This window comes from Oncorhynchus gorbuscha, linkage group LG16 (assembly GCF_021184085.1).
Source record: "Oncorhynchus gorbuscha isolate QuinsamMale2020 ecotype Even-year linkage group LG16, OgorEven_v1.0, whole genome shotgun sequence".
Taxonomy (NCBI): domain Eukaryota; kingdom Metazoa; phylum Chordata; class Actinopteri; order Salmoniformes; family Salmonidae; genus Oncorhynchus; species Oncorhynchus gorbuscha.
In genome coordinates this window covers 83,059,927-83,073,948 of record NC_060188.1, presented here as the reverse complement: position 1 = coordinate 83,073,948, position 14,022 = coordinate 83,059,927, and the positions used below count along the sequence as shown (strand labels likewise).

Below are 14,022 nucleotides of genomic sequence, written 5' to 3'. Positions count from 1 at the left end.
TGAAATGCAATCGCTAGATAGCCAATGAGCTGGGCTTTACGGGAGTGTCCGGAAACCCCGTATCTGTCGCCAACTGTAGCTGCTAACCTTGTGTGACAGTCAGCCTTTTCCTTTTGGGCAAAAATGATAAGAATATGGAGAGTTATGAAGTTATGAAAACTGGTTGTTTTGCAAATGTTGAACTTACTGGAAAAGCTCAATCAAAGTCCAAGTATATAGATTTGACATTATTCTTGCAGAAAATGTAATGTAAATGTCTCCTTCATGATTTTCCCAAATGTACCTGGGTGACTTTACACTAAATGTCATGTAGAGTGCTCATACTTATCCGTCTGAAACATTGCACATACACTGCTGACGTCTTGTGGACACCATCAGAATTACAACCAGAGTGATGGCTAGATGTGGGACCTTTCTGTTGCATTTCAAAGATGGTGGTAGTTGTTTTATTCTTTGTATTTTCTTCTACCAGATCTATTGTGTTATATTCTCCTACATTAATTTCACATTTCCACAAACCTCAAAATGTTTCCTTTCAAATGGTACCAAGAATATGCATATCCTTGCTTCAGGTCCTGAGCTACAGGCAGTTAGATTTGGGTATGTAATATTAGGCCATTTTTTTTTGAAGGGGACGATATAAAATATTTACAAAATAAACTGAAGTTTATAAAAGTTACACAATAAAAAAACAATAACAAGGCTATATACATGGAGTACCGGTGTGGGGGTACAGGTTAGTCGAGGTAATTGAGGTAATATGTACATGTAGGTAGAGGTAAAGTGACTATGCATAGATTATAAACAGTGAGTAGCAGCAGCATAGAAAACGAGGTCAATGTTAATAGTCTGGGTAACCATGTGATTAACTGTTCAGCAGTCTTATGGCTTGGGGGTAGAAGCTGTTAAGAAGCCTTTTGGACCTGGACTTGGCGCTCCGGTACCGCTTGCAGTGTAGGAGCGGAGAGAACAGTCTATGACTAGGGTGGCTGGAGTCTTTGACAATTTTTCGGGCCTTCCTCTGACACGGCCTGACACGGCCTGGTATAGAGATCCTGGACGGCAGGAAGCCTGGCCACAGTGATGTACTGGGCCGTACGCACTACCCTTTGTAGCACCCATCTGAGTGCAAACAAGCTGATATAAGACAGGTAAATTGCCGAACTTGGCGTTACGGCTGGAAAAATGCCTGTGTGCCAGTTTTTACATGACGAAATTGCAAACTAATACCAGCCAAAAATAGAGCCCTTCATATTAGTTAGATAACTTGCTGCAGCATTTATGAGAAAATCAACTGTGACTAAGCTATCGTACCTGTTAATAAACATCTCATTATCTGTTTGTTTATTTTTGATCATTTTAGGCCAAGGATAACAAAAGTGCATTTTAAGGAAACACAGTTTGAGCTTCAAGTCGTTGGAAAAGATGTAAGTTGTCAGTTATTATCTTTCAGTATTACCTGCATAAGGAATGTTGTGTGAATTTATGGACTGAATTTTCAACCTTGGCTTTGTTTGTTTGTGATTATTCTGTTTATTTTAGCAAGTTTCATAAACTCAATAGTTTGATTCACACTATAATTCACACTAGCAAACTTGGTATGACTGAATCAGAATCAATTTGTTTGGATATCACAGGTGTAGAAAACCTCATTATAATTTCCCCCCCATGTCAGACTTCAATACAAGGCATACAATAAAACTGACTGAATGTTCCAAGGAGTAGTTGCAGTACCTTGAAAGGTCAATCGTGTGTTTGATCTTGAAAGATTTTGACATCCGCCTAATGTTTAATGAGAGAAGTGAAAGAAACATGACAGAGCAGAACTAGGGGACACGGTTGCAGCCTTGAAAGCTCTCTCCCATGTTCACTGATGTTCACTTCACAGGTGCAAATGGGAAGGGAGACACGTCACACGAACTTCACTTCCTCAAAACATATCCAGCTTAATGATGAACTCCGTGTTGCGTCGTGCATAAGAACAGCCCTTAGCTGTGCTATATTGGCCATATGCCACACCCCCTCGGCCTTATTGCTTTAATATCCAGTGGCAAGAAAAGGTATGTGAACCCTTTGGAATTACCTGGATTTCTGCATAAATTGGTCATCAAATTTGATCTGATCTTCATCTAAGTCACAACAATAGACACACATAGTGTGCTTAAACTAATAACACACAAATGATTGTATTTTTCTTATGTGTATTTTGAATACATCATTTAAACATTCACAGTATAGGTTGGAAAAAGTATGTGAACACCTTCTCCAAATGCTAATTGGAGTCAGGAGTCAGGCGTCAGGAGTCAGGCAACCTTGAGTCCAACCAATGAGACAAGATAGGAGTGGCCGTCCTGCGAAGATGACTGCAGGTGCATAGCGCAGAATGCTCAATGAGGTTAAGAAGAATCCTAGATTGTCAGCTAAAGATTTACAGAAATCTCTGGAACATGCTACCATCTCTGTTGACGAGTCTACAATACGTAAAACACTAAACAAAGAATGGTGTTCATGGGAGCACGTCACAGAAGAAACCACAGCTGTCAAAAAAACAAACATTGCTGCACATCTGAAGTTTGCAAAAGTGCACCTGGATGTTCCACAGCGCTACTGGCAAAATATTCTGTGGACAGATTCAACTACAGTTGAGTTGTTTGGAAGGAACACACAACACTGTGTGGAGAAAAAAAGGCACAGCACACCAACATCAAAACCTCATCCCAATTGTATGATGGATGGAGCATCATGGTTTGGGGCTGCTTTGCTGCCTCAAGGCCTGGACAGCTTGATATCATCGATGGAAAAATGAATTCCCAAGTTTATCAGGAAATTTTGCAGGACAGTGTTTGGCCATCTGTCCGCCAATTGAAGCTCAACAGAAGTTGCATGATGCATCAGGACAATGACTCAAAACACAGAAGTATATCAACAGCAGGATGGCTTCAACAGAATAAAATATGCCTTCTGGAGTGGCCCAGTCAGAGTCCTGACCTCAACCCGATTGAGATGCTGTGGCATGACCTCAAGAAAGCAGTTCACTCCAGACATCCCAATAATATTTCTGAACTGAAACAGTTTTGTAAAGAGGAATGGTCCGAAATTCCTTCTGACTGTTGCACAGCTCTGATTCACAAGTACAGAAAACATTTGGTTGAGGTTATTGCTGCCAAAGGAGGGTCAACCAGTTATTAAAACCAAGGGTTCACATACTTTTCCCACCCTGCACTGTGAATGTTTACATGGTGTGTTCAATAAAGACATTGAAAACATATAATTGTTTGTGTGTTATTAGTTTAAGAACATTTGAACATCTTGGCCATGTTCTGTTATAATCTCCACCCGGCACAGCCAGAAGAGGACTGGCCACCCCACATAGCCTGGTTCCTCTCTAGATTTCTTCCTAGGTTTTGTCCTTTCTAGGGAGTTTTTCCTAGCCACCGTGCTTCTACACCTGCATTGCTTGCTGTTTGGGGTTTTAGGCTGGGTTTCTGTACAGCACTTTGAGATATCAGCTGATGTACAAAGGGCTATATAAATACATTTGATTTGATTTGATTTGCTATTGTTGTGAACTAGATGAGGATCAGATCAGATTTTATGACCAATTTATGCATAAATTCAGGTATTTCCAAAGGGTTCACATACTTTTTCTTGCCACTGTATCTTATTGATTTAGCTGCTGAATGTGATTTGCATTATTTGTTTGTTTGTTTTTGGTATAAGAGATTGTTGTTGTTTATTTACAGTGCACAGAGACGTCGTTCTTCTTCAAGGCTCCCAATAAGACAGCCTGTAAAAATCTGTGGAAGTGCTGCATAGAACACCACACTTTCTTCAGGTAAAACACGTCATACTTACGCACACGCACACACACACACACACACACACACACACACACACACACACACACACACACACACACACACACACACACACACACACACACACACACACACACACACACACACACACACACACACACACACACACACACACACTGTCATAGGCAAATACTACTATACCAACACTATTATAACTTCTCAGTTAGAATCCCTACCACCTTTCACAGGTAAGAACCCAAACTATCTCACGTTCAGTGAAAAATGATCCTCCCTCCTATCTACAACATCACCCACACTATTCCTACCAAAGCCCTTCTCTGTCACCCTCCCCATCTCTGTCATCCCCTCCTCTGTCAACCCCCTATGTAACCCCCCCCCCGTCAACCCTCTCCTGTGTCATCCTTTACTCGGTCATCCCCACTGTCATCCTCTCCTCTGTCAATCCCCTCCTCTGTCAATCCCTTCCTCTGTCAATCCCCTCCTTTGTCAATCCCCTCCTCTGTCATCCTCTCCTCTGTTATCCCCTCCTCTGTCATCCCCTCCTTTTTCATCCCCTACTCTGTCAATCCCCTCCTCTGTCATCCTCTCCTCTGTCAATCCCCTCCTCTGTCAATCCCCTCCTCTGTCAATCCCCTCCTCTATCATCCTCTCCTCTGTCATCCCCTCCTCTGTCATCCCCTACTCTGTCATCCCATCAGGAAGTAACACTATCACATACCTCTTAACATAACTATCCCAGAAAAGCTCAATTCATTACAAGTCAAATCCCCCAGTGTCCCACAGTCCTTGATCAAAATGAACAAGGCCCCTTTCTGGCAGCACAGTGCAGTGCGGTCTCTGTCTGTCTGTCTGTCTGTCTGTCTGTCTGTCTGTCTGTCTGTCTGTCTGTCTGTCTGTCTGTCTGTCTGTCTGTCTGTCTGTCTGTCTGTCTGTCTGTCTGTCTGTCTGTCTGTCTGTCTGTCTGTCTGTCTGTCTGTCTGACTCTGACTGACTGACTGACTGACTGACTGACTGACTGACTGACTGACTGACTGACTGACTGACTGACTGACTTGATGAGAAGTATGATGATATGTGACCTAGCCTACCAAGCAAAGGCATTATGTTCCCTGGTTGACGCAGACATGCTCAGGAAAGTGATATCACAACTTAAGCCTTCTACCTGCATTCTCAAGTTTTTTGTCACCCTTGGTGAACATTACTCAGAGAAAAACATATCACATGTGGCGTTCGACAAGGTTTGACTGTATTAGTGATTGAATTACTTGGAAGGCTCACAACTTCTTCCAGATAAAATAAAGACGTATTGTTGGAGCTAATGCCCAGAGAGAGAATCTAGACATACATTTTCATTCACATAAAGGTAAAACGCCAGGAAAAAAACCTTGGTGTTATTTTCCATTCTGAACACAATTTCAAATCATACATTAGGAAGGTGACAAAACTAGCTTTTTACCACCTGAGGAACATTGCCATGGTACTGCTGTTTCTCTCTCAGGCTGATACAGAGAGACTCATCAGCAGTCATAACTACTGTAATGCTCTCCTGTCTGGTCTACCCAAGAAAGCTATTGGTCAACTGTAAAACAGAATGCTGCAGCACGGGTACTGCCAAGACCAGTACGGAGAGCACACATTACACCCGTTTTAAGGTCTCTGCACTGACTTCCTGTGAGTTTTAGAATACATTTCATCTATTTGTTTTTAAATCAATCCACGATTGTGCACCCCAATACATGTCAGACATGCTTTTAGGTTATGTAGCCAGTAGGTCCCTCAGGTCCTCTGGCACGGGCCTTTTAACTATCCCAAAGCCTAGGACCAAGAGGCATGGAGAGACTTTAGTTACTATGCCCCATGTCTCTGGAATAGCCTTCCAGAAGGCCTGAGGAAGGCAGAAACATTGGACATTTTTAAAAGGGATCTTAAAACACACATGTTTAGCTTTGCTTTTCCTTAGGGTGCTTTTACAATCCTTCAGTTTTTATTGTTATTCTTGTTGTTCATCCTCTTATGTTTGTTGTGTAGTAAATATTTCTGTTTTTATTCGTTTTTTTCCCTGTGAAGCACATTGTGTTGCATTTCATGTCTGAAATGTGCTGTAGAAATAAAGCTTGATTTGATTTGTGCGTACATCCGTGTGTGGCCTAATGAGAGCAGTCTAAAGAGCCTGGGCGGCAGCACGACGCGTGGGTCGCTGGATTTACACTGTATACTCAGGGTGTGAGCCCTTTAGTGTGGACAGTCCCTGGACCACAGACAGACCTGGAGCTGGCATGCAGGCAGAAAGGAGGGGGCGTGACAGGTTATACCTACCCCAGGCTTATAGGCCTCTGGGAGGGAGAGGGGTGGAAGGGTGGGGTGTGGCGGTGGTTTGGGTGAGAGAATGGGAGAGACTTATGCTGTGACGAGACTATGGAATGGAGGTGGGTGAAGAGGGCATAATCCATTGGATGAAATAGGCAGGAATATGCTGCAGCTTTAATCTAAGCAAATGTTATTTGTCACATACACATATTTATCAGATGTTATTGCGGGTGTAGCAAAATGCTTGTGTTCCTAGCTCCAACAGTGCAGTAATATCTAACAATTCACAACAACACACGAATCTAAGAGTAAATAATGGAATTAAGAAATATAGAAATTAGGTGAGTGGATCTACTATACAAGTCCTTATAGATAATGGGAGAAAGAACGAGAAGAGGCAGTTTTAGCCTCGTTGTGAGTACTAACTACATCCATTTACCTACACTACCTTTCCCCCATCTATCTTTCCATCCGGGTGTTTTTCAACAGTGATTTGAGTTCTCTGCAGTGTCTGAGCCCAGTGGGATAGAGGCCCTAGCAGTAGTGGTGTTGGTTTGGATAGAGGCCCTAGCTCAACACTGTAGTGGTGTTGGTTGTGTTAATAAAACATGGCTGGGTGAGGGACTGCTAGAGGCTTTTATAATGAGCAACAGCCAGAGATTCTACTTCACTTCTGTATAGTAATGGACTAATGTACTGCTAGTACCATCAGTACACACACTCAGTACACACACTCACACTCTATCTCTATATCTATCTCTCTCTTTCTCTTTTTCTCTCGCTCCCGAGTGGCGCAGCGGTCTAAGGCACTGCATCTCAGTGCAAGAGCCGCCACTACAGTCCATGGTTTGAATCCAGGCTGTATCACATCCGGCCGTGTTTGGGAGTCCCATAGGGCGGCGCACAATTGGCCCAGCGTCATCCTGGGTAGGCCGTCATTGTAAATAACAATTTGTTCTTAATTAACTGACTTGCCTAGTTAAATAAAATTACAAATATTAATTATTTGTCTCTTGCTCTATCATTCAGGCTCACACACTTACATTTGCTCTCTCTGTCTCTCTCTCTCAGTTAAATTCAAAGTGAAATAAATAATAACTCTCTCTCTCTATTCACCGACAAACATGCCAGTCTCGCACTCTCTCAGACTCGGAGCTTAGAATTTGAATGAAGCTTCTAGTGGTGTACCAGCAGTAATTCTGTCATTAAAGCAGAGATCAGAACAAGAGACCTGCTGCTCTGTAGCTAGGAGAGAAAGTGAAATAGGGCAGCAATTCAGTTCTCTTCTCTCTTCTCTAAAGAATAAAAACTACAAAGTGGATTCAGCATTCAAACACGCATTGCCAGTTACCTTTTTGAAAGATGCAATATTTTAATTTCAGCCTAAGTGTTTAATCCTCCTTAACATGGGTTAGTCACTTTGGAAATTCATGAAGAGAAAAATAATGCATTTACTACTTGTGTAATAATGTACTGTAGAAACTTCCCCACAATATTCTAGGAGACATTAGTAGAAGTACAGTATTTTCACATTCTTCATCTAGGCCTTTTCTCCATGGTTGTTGCTTTTTCTTAGAATGCCAGAAAATGATGGCGACACACTGACAAGAAAACTATCCAAATTTGGTTCCCTGGGATCTAAGCATCAGTACAGGTGAGCAAACCTCCATTCTATATCCGCTTCAAAGCTAGCATCCTTAATTGAAACAAAAACAAAACTATCAGCCCGCCTCTACTTTGGTAAAAAGCTGAGGGATGGGCCTGGAGAAATTGAACCCGTCTCAAATTCATATAGAGAGCCATGGATGCAAAGAATAACCATCCATGATATACATTTTGAGGCTATACCGTGTTTGTTTACATTTGCATTGTTTACAAACATTGGAGTAAAATAAGCTTATATTTAAGGTACTGATTGGATACACAAGTTAATCTAGGCTCATGAGGCATTTATAAGTTATATTCTTAAAGAATCCATGTGTATATATAGTTAATTTATAACTCCAAAAATATAGCAACTAAGGATTCTTGCTTTAAATGTCGTTATGTGTATGAAACAATATTGTAGAAACTGTGTACAATATAATGCATTTCTATCGTGTGTAAGATGGAAGTCCCCATACATAATACATATAAATAGTATAGCATTATTCTCTGCCTATTATCTTATCCCCTTCTCTGTCATCCCCCCAGGTAGAAACTTAACACTATCACATGTCCTGAGATAAAGAAGGACAATCCATGAGGAAGACTCCCAGCATGTATTCATGCTGAAATCCACAACCTTGTGAATAATGCAGCCTGTTTTACAAAGGAGCTAAAAGGGGGGTTCAGTGTTAGACAAACACACCGTGTGTGTGTGTGTGTGCATGTGTTTGTGTGTGTACCACAGAGAAGTGGAAGACTTGAATAATTCAGGGTTCACACAACATCCGTCTCTCCTTTGTCTTCATTCTGTTGTCTACTTCCTGCATCTATTCTGAGAAGAATAGATGCAGTTTTCTTCTGCAATATTTATTTATACATTAGTGACCTCTGCTATTTATGGGGTCACTGCAGTCACAACTGTGGCTGTGTTTTCCATATTCATGTTGCTCTTCAACACCTCGTCGATGCATCAGACTAGCTTCCCGCTGATGCACAGCAATTTACGTGTACTGTATTTCATATGTATGTAATTGTCAATGCATGTCACTATCACTGTGTATCACTGTCACTGTGTGCGAGACAAAAGGTTTGCATGAAAGGACAAGAGCAGATCATCTCTGTATCTCATAAGAACCTGACAGACCAGAAACATCTGCCCCCTGAAACCCTTCTAGTGGAATTTTACTGTCTCTTTCTGCTTACAGTATCTCACACTTATAATACATGTTTGACCTGTTGCATACTTAGAAATGTACCTGTTCTAGACAGACAGGACACCCTGAAAAGATAGCTGATTAAACAGTGTGTGTGTGTGTGTGTGTGTGTGTGTGTGTGTGTGTGTGTGTGTGTGTGTGTGTGTGTGTGTGTGTGTGTGTGTGTGTGTGTGTGTGTGTGTGTGTGTGTGTGTGTGTGTGTGTGTGTGTGTGTGTGTGTGTGTGTGTGTGTGTGTGTGTGTGTGTGTGTGCACCCCTACAGTGGAAAGACTGCTATGCAGATGGGCAGGGATCCGTCTGTCGGTCTGCCTCGACCAGACCTGCAGGTGGTCAGGACCCGCAGCAAGACCTACTCCAAGAGACCATCACAGACCACAGGTCAGATGGACATACAACATACTTAAAGCCTACCTAAGACCTACATAACATCCACAGACACACTACACAACACCTGACAAATACAATGTCACTAAGGGTAACGTATCAATGGTAACTAATGCATACCCAAAAACATATTTTCACCTCTACCGTTTCCCAGTAGAACCTCTCAGGTTGCTATTGACAACACTGCCAGGTGTAAAGCACCTTAGTTGAGTCTCAGTAAGTTTAGTATTAACTTCCTCCTCCTGTTCCCCCATCAGGAACAACACAGGGCTTCAATTAGCTTATCATATTATATTCACTTCAACAGTTCACACTGACAGTACAATCTTTTTTTTTAAAGGGTTCCGAAAGGGTTCTTCCCATAGGAGAACCCTTTTTGGTTCCAGGTAACCCTTTTGGATTCCATGTAGACCCCTCTGTGGAAAGGGTTCTAGATTCCATGTAGAACCCTCTGTGGAAAGGGTTCTACATGGAACCCAAAAGGGTTTTACCTGAAACCAAAAGGGTTCTACCTAGGGTAACCACATTTAAAATACTAAAATGTGGGACAAAGGGATGATTTTGCAGGACATTCACGGGACAGTGTAGCCTGCAAAATGTGGCCTCCTGCTGTACAGAACAAGCTAATTGAAGCGCGCCTATAGGCTACTATTTTGCCTCGCGCTAAATTTGTTGATGCAGAAACAAGACCAAATGTGTTGTTTTATGAAAATCTGAGAATATTTGGCCAATGAAACATTTCTGGTTTGTCTCAGGGACTGTAAACCAGTTAGGAAGGGAGATTTTTAAAACCAGATTGAGTGAACCCACTGGGCACAGACGCCTGTTCAACGTCTAGTTTTTACATTTGGTAAAAAAGCTGGATATCCAGCTTTCACTGGAACAGGCCCAGATCCACGCCTTTTGCGTGAAAAAAAGAGGGGCTACAGATCAGGCACCCTTCTGAAAATCCAGAGGAGAGCGAGTAAACTCCCACTGCCTCCCATTCATCTCACTAAGCTGCAATCATTGGACAATAAAATGGATGACCTACGATTAAGATTATCCTACCAACGGGACATTAAAAACTGTAAGATCTTATGTTTCACCGAGACGTGGCTGAACGAAGATACGGACAACATAGAACTAGCGGGATTTTCCATGCACCGAAGTACAGAGACGCTACCTCTGGTAAGACGAGGGGTGGGGGGGGGGTGTCTTTTTGTGAATAACAGCTGGTGCGGTAATTTTAAAGAAGTCTCGAGGTATTGCTCACCTGAGGTAGAGTACCTTATAATAAAATTAGCCCGCACTATCTACCAAGAGAGTTCTCATCTGTATTATTCATAGCCGTTTATTTACCACCACAAAACAAAGCTGGTACTAAGACCACTCTCAACCAACTCTATAAGGCCAAAAGCAAAGAAGAAAACGCTCACCCAGAAGTGGCGCTCCTAGTGGCCGGGGACTTTAATGCAGGCAAACTTAAATAATTTTTACCCAATTTTTACCAGCATGTCACATGTGCAACCAGGGGGATAAAAATCCTACACCACCTTTACTCCACATACAGAGATGCATACAAAGCTCTCCCCCACCATCCATTTGGCAAATCAAACCATAATTCTATCCTCCTGATTCCTGCTTAAAAGCAAAAACTAAAACAGGAAGTACCAGGGACTGGCTCAATATGGAAGTGGTCAGATGACGCGGATGCTATACTTCAGGATTGTTTTGCTAGCACAGACTGGAATATGATCCGGGATTCATCCAATGGCATTGAGGAATACAACACCTCAGTCATAGGCTTCTTCAATAAGAGCATCGATGACGCTCGTCGGAGCTTGAAAACTACTACAGACTACAAAGGGAAACCCAGACGCGAGCTGCCCAGTGACGCGAGCCTACCAGATGAGCTAAATGCCTTTTATGCTCGCTTCGAGGCAAGCAACACTGAAGCATGCACAAGAGTACCAGCTTTTCTGGATGACTGTGTGATAACACTCTCGGTAGCTGATGTGAACAACACCTTTAAATAGTTCAACATTCAAAGCCGCTGGGCCAGATGGATTGCAAGGACGTGTACTCAAAGCATGCGCGGACAAACTGTCAAGTGTCTACTCTGACATGTTCAACCTTTTCCTGACCAAGTCTGTAATACCTTCATGTTTACATTTACATTTACATTTAAGTCATTTAGCAGACGCTCTTATCCAGAGCGACTTACAAATTGGTGCATTCACCTTATGACATCCAGTGGAACAGTCACTTTACAATAGTGCATCTAAATCTTAAAGGGGGGGGGTGAGAGGGATTACTTATCCTATCCTAGGTATTCCTTAAAGAGGTGGGGTTTCAGGTGTCTCCGGAAGGTGGTGATTGACTCCGCTGTCCTGGCGTCGTGAGGGAGTTTGTTCCACCATTGGGGGGCCAGAGCAGCGAACAGTTTTGACTGGGCTGAGCGGGAGCTGTACTTCCTCAGTGGTAGGGAGGCGAGCAGGCCAGAGGTGGATGAACGCAGTGCCCTTGTTTGGGTGTAGGGCCTGATCAGAGCCTGGAGGTACTGAGGTGCCGTTCCCCTCACAGCTCCGTAGGCAAGCACCATGGTCTTGTAGCGGATGCGAGCTTCAACTGGAAGCCAGTGGAGAGAACGGAGGAGCGGGGTGACGTGAGAGAACTTGGGAAGGTTGAACACCAGACGGGCTGCGGCGTTCTGGATGAGTTGAAGGGGTTTAATGGCACAGGCAGGGAGCCCAGCCAACAGCGAGTTGCAGTACGGGAGATGACAAGTGCCTGGATTAGGACCTGCGCCGCTTCCTGTGTGAGGCAGGGTTGTACTCTGCGGATGTTGTAGAGCATGAACCTACAGGAACGGGCCACCGCCTTGATGTTGGTTGAGAACGACAGGGTGTTGTCCAGGATCACGCCAAGGTTCTTGGCGCTCTGGGAGGAGGACACAATGTAGTTGTCAACCGTGATGGCGAGATCATGGAACGGGCAGTCCTTCCCTGGGAGGAAGAGCAGCTCCGTCTTGCCGAGGTTCAGCTTGAGGTGGTGATCCGTCATCCACACTGATATGTCTGCCAGACATGCAGAGATGCGATTCGCCACCTGGTCATCAGAAGGGGGAAAGGAGAAGATTAATTGTGTGTCGTCTGCATAACAATGATAGGAGAGACAATGTGAGGTTATGACAGAGCCAAGTGACTTGGTGTATAGCGAGAATAGGAGAGGGCCTAGAACAGAGCCCTGGGGGACACCAGTGGTGAGAGTGCGTGGTGAGGAGACAGATTCTCGCCACGCCACCTGGTAGGAGCGACCTGTCAGGTAGGACGCAATCCAAGCGTGGGCCGCGCCGGAGATGCCCAACTCGGAGAGGGTGGAGAGGAGGATCTGATGGTTCACAGTATCGAAGGCAGCCGATAGATCTAGAAGGATGAGAGCAGAGGAGAGAGAGTTAGCTTTAGCAGTGCGGAGCGCCTCCGTGATACAGAGGAGAGCAGTCTCAGTTGAATGACTAGTCTTGAAACCTGACTGATTTGGATCAAGAAGGTCATTCAGAGAGAGATAGCGGGAGAGCTGGCCAAGGACGGCACGTTCAAGAGTTTTGGAGAGAAAAGAAAGAAGGGATACTGGTCTGTAATTGTTGACATCGGAGGGATCGAGTGTAGGTCTTTTCAGAAGGGGTGCAACTCTCGCTCTCTTGAAGACGGAAGGGACGTAGCCAGCGGTCAGGGATGAGTTGATGAGCGAGGTGAGGTAAGGGAGAAGGTCTCCGGAAATGGTCTGGAGAAGAGGGAGGGGATAGGGTCAAGCGGGCAGGTTGTTGGGCGGCCGGCCGTCACAAGACGCGAGATTTCATCTGGAGAGAGAGGGAGAAAGAGGTCAGAGCACAGGGTAGGGCAGTGTGAGCAGAACCAGCGGTGTCGTTTGACTTAGCAAACGAGGATCGGATGTCGTCGACCTTCTTTTCAAAATGGTTGATGAAGTCATCTGCAGAGAGGGAGGAAGGGGGGGGAGGGGGAGGAGGATTCAGGAGGGAGGAGAAGGTGGCAAAGAGCTTCCTAGGGTTAGAGGCAGATGCTTGGAATTTAGCGTGGTAGAAAGTGGCTTTAGCAGCAGAGACAGAGGAGGAAAATGTAGAGAGGAGGGAGTGAAAGGATGCCAGGTCCGCAGGGAGGCGAGTTTTCCTCCATTTCCGCTCGGCTGCCCGGAGCCCTGTTCTGTGAGCTTGCAATGAGTCATCAAGCAGACCAACATAGTCCCTGTGCCCAAGGAAGCGAATGTAACCTGCCTAAATTATTACCATCCCGTGGCACTCACGTTGGTAGCCATGAAGTGCTTTGACAGGCTGGTCATGGCTCACATCAACAGCATCCTTCAGGACACCCTAGACCCACTCCAATTCGCATACCGCCTAACAGATCCACAGATGACGCAGTCTCAATCTCACTCCACTCCGCCCTTTCTCATCTGGACAAAAGGAACACCTATGTGAGAATGCTGTTCATTGACTACAGCACAGCATTCAACACCATAGTGCCCACGAAGCTCCTCACTAAGCTAAGGACTCTGGGACTAAACACCTCCCTCTGCAACTGGACCCTGGACTTCCTGACGGGCCACCCCTAGGTGGTAAGAGTAGGCAACAA

The 14,022-nt window shown here is 44.3% G+C and overlaps 1 pseudogene; it reads left to right on the top strand.

Annotated features, from left to right (window-relative positions):
- LOC124000468 overlaps positions 1 to 14,022 on the top strand; it is a 125,427-nt pseudogene that overhangs the window by 82,403 nt on the left and 29,002 nt on the right.